This window comes from Echinops telfairi, unplaced genomic scaffold (assembly GCF_000313985.2).
Source record: "Echinops telfairi isolate 266 unplaced genomic scaffold, ASM31398v2 ScPeMD7_7469;HRSCAF=8507_0, whole genome shotgun sequence".
Lineage (NCBI taxonomy): Eukaryota > Metazoa > Chordata > Mammalia > Afrosoricida > Tenrecidae > Echinops > Echinops telfairi.
Window position 1 is genome coordinate 46,780,488 of NW_022111372.1, and position 3,253 is coordinate 46,783,740.

The 3,253-nt window shown below is 47.5% G+C and overlaps 1 protein-coding gene and 1 pseudogene across 1 annotated transcript in view; one reads left to right on the forward strand and one right to left on the reverse strand.

The window, feature by feature from the left end:
* Positions 1–3,253, forward strand: part of MAML1 (mastermind like transcriptional coactivator 1) — a 50,687-nt gene that overhangs the window by 20,159 nt on the left and 27,275 nt on the right. The window lies entirely within an intron of this gene.
* LOC105978519 lies at positions 1,959–2,501 on the reverse strand (annotated as a pseudogene).

Below are 3,253 nucleotides of genomic sequence, written 5' to 3' on the forward strand. Positions count from 1 at the left end.
CTGTGAGTTTCTGAGACTATTTATGAGAGTAGAAAGCTATGTCTTCCTCCCTCCTTCCTTCCTTCCTGGTGTCTCCATTGTATCTCAGGGGATGGGAGCAGGAAGTATGTCATATTCATCTCTTTATCCCCAGTGTTTGATGTTCTGTCTACACTAAAGTAAAAATTGGAATCATGATTTGTCCGCCACTTACCATTATCTGATAGGACAGTGTCTGCCATGTAAGATTTTGGTGAATGAATACTTCATGAACCCAAGGATACTTCCCTGTAAGAGGTAATGATTGATATTAGTTACAGAGTATTGTGGACTCTTAAAGATGGGTGAACTTTAAGGCATCTAATCCAGGTCAAGAAAGCAGCTCTTAAGTGAAATATATCTTGAGTAGAGTATGTCTTAAGTAAGGCTAGGCAGCCAGTTATCCACCTGCTTTGTTTTCATATGTATACTACACAATATCTGAGTTTGATATGACAGCCATATTGATTTGTCTGTAGCAACGAGAATATACCGCCTTCTTACCCACCTGCCTCATGCAAGAATCAATCTATTAGGCAGTTTTGTTTCTCAGTGTAACGTGTGAATGTTAACTCTTCTGCTTTAGAATGTTAAGCCCAAATTTTGGAGAAAGGGATTCTATTGTACTAAATGTTTTCATAGCCTGGTTAAAAAAAAACAAAAACTTTATCAGGAGCCTTAGTGGTACTGTGGGATGTCTGGCTGCTAACCACTGGGTTGATGGTTCAAATTCACCAGCTGTACCAAGAAAAATGAAACTGCCTGCTCTCATAAAGATTTACAGTTTCAGAAATGGATGTAGGGTCGCTGTGGGTTGGAATTGACTTGGTGGTAGGTTTGGTTTGATAAAAAAATGTGATGATCATGTGGTAAAATGGCATAGAACTACACACATATTAATGCCGTATTGGTTTTAAAACTATATTACAGCTATCTAAAATACAACCATTTAGGGAAACTGAGTGAAAGGCACACAGAACGCCTCTTATCTTTGCAACTTTGACCCGTCCCGCGGGCCTGAAAGAGGGACTGGGAATGAAGAGGGGCAAGAGATGCGAGAAATGGAAGCAAGACAGGAGTCTGATCAAGCCTCGGTTATTGAGCAGAAGGCAGGGGCTTAAATACCCAATGGTGGGCGGGTAACATTACATCATATGCTAATAAAGTGTAACAGGTAGTATCCAATAATCACGCAGCTACCAAATATGGAAGAAATGGCAGGCATCAGTCCTCAAACAGGTCCGCATGCAAATGAGGTGCACTTGGATGCCTGGCGGAGGTGTCCAATGAGCATGGCGGCTGTCTGCCACCCAGCACCAATCATCACAAAGGCCAAACTCAGGCAGGACAATAGTCCAGGAACATCCAGGAACGGGAAGCTTAAAGATAGCGGACGGCGCAGGCCATGGGCTGAGGGACGTGCAGACTCCCATACAACTTCATCTGAATCTGTAATTCTTTCTTTTTTTAGAGGGCAGCAGCATGTTTAGTCCGTCTCCAGACCAGGGGGCAGTAGGACGGGGTGGACCACCACTGTTTCTCGCACTGCAGCAGGGCCTTATGGCTCAAGTGGGCGAGCAGCAGTGGGCCCACAACCATGGCCTGGGCACGGGGCCTGACATGGCTCTCAGTGCCCATGGTGGGCACACCCTCTGCTCCCCTGTACCCAATCAGGTACATCTTGGAAGTGTCCCTCCAACTCTGGGGGGCCAGGACGGTGCTCAGAGGACTCAGGATTACGGTGGGCAGTCTCAGCACTCGGGGGAGGGGGTGGATCCCAGGCCCAGACAGAGGAGGCTTCCAGGGAAGCTGCCGGGTGGGGAGGGTCCTGGAGTCCCAGAGTCCCCAGAGGAGAGTTGCATTCCAAGAACTTCAGGTCAGGCAGGGAGCCAGGAGGCTCAGGTGTGCTCCGTGGGGCAGAGCTGCTGGTGTCGGTGTGTCTAGGGGTGGCAGGCTGCACGAGGCCAGTGGCAAGCTTCGGGGGAGACCTCCAGGGAAGTCAAGAGGGCATCGGCGGGGTCTGAGTCGTGGTCCAGCCTCCAATAAGCTTCACACAGAGTCCAGCTGGACGAGTAGTACTCCTCCTCGAGCTCGTACAGGTCTATGGACACCTCATCACGCAGGGCTACAAGCTTCCGGTCACGGGCCTCCTGCAGTGCACGCAACTGCTGGTTGCGCGTTTCGTTCACCAACTCGAAGTCATTAAAGGTCAGGAACTGTTTGAGGTCAGACACCAGCTTCATCAGGGACTCTATGCACGATGTTGGCGGCGCACACGTTTATCTCATAGTTGTCCTGTTTGCCTGTGTGATCCGGGACACCTGAGTCTCGTCCTCAGTCTTGGCCGTCCTGATGATCTCTGCAGAGTTGTCAATAATGAACTCGATGTCGTCCTTGAGCCGCTTGTTGTAGGACTGCAGCAGCGTCTCCTTGCTCTGCGGCGGGACTCTGCCGAACCATGGCCGGCGCCCACGATTCTCCATCACCAGGGGTGCTTATCCGATGGCGGGTCGATTCCGGCCGGTGGCTCCCAGCTGAATCTGTAATTATTTCAAAGCAAAGACTTTAAAAAACAGGTGATAGTAAAAATGTCAAAGTGCCAAACTAAAATTTTCTGAAACTTATTTCTTTGTAACTTGCTATTCTTGTGTATGTTCTTGATAAAACATGAAATATTGCCCAAGAATGGTGCTTAGAGAGCTTTAATATTCACTAGGCTACTTGCATTAAGTCAGGCTTTTTTTTTTTTTTTTAAGTCAGGCATTTTTAAACCATTAAATAACGTCTTCAAGTGAGAATTTCTCTCGTAGCAGGTTCTAGTCAGTTCTGTGATATTTGTTCTTTTTCTTTAAATATCTTACAAAGAATTGTGTCCCTGGCTCATGGGATTTCATCATAGCACAGCTCGTTTTTTCTGGTGGTGACACCTGGGACTGTTAGTGCTTGGCTTAGGGGAGGGTGCACCTTTTGTCACGGTTTGAAGTGCTGACTCATGCCATTCAGCTGACTGCATTTCACATTCAGATTCCTCTTTTAGGAGCTTTACATGCAGAAGTAGGATTGTTTTAGGCACAGTTATCTTGTCGGATGAGGATGAAGTGCTGAGGAGGGGCAGTGGGCACCCAGCATTTACTGAGGTGCCTTCTGCACACATCAGGAATCCTCATGTAAACTGAGCTGAGTTCCATTTGCTACTAAAGAACTCTTCCAGTGTTGTTGTGAAAGTTGCCTTGAG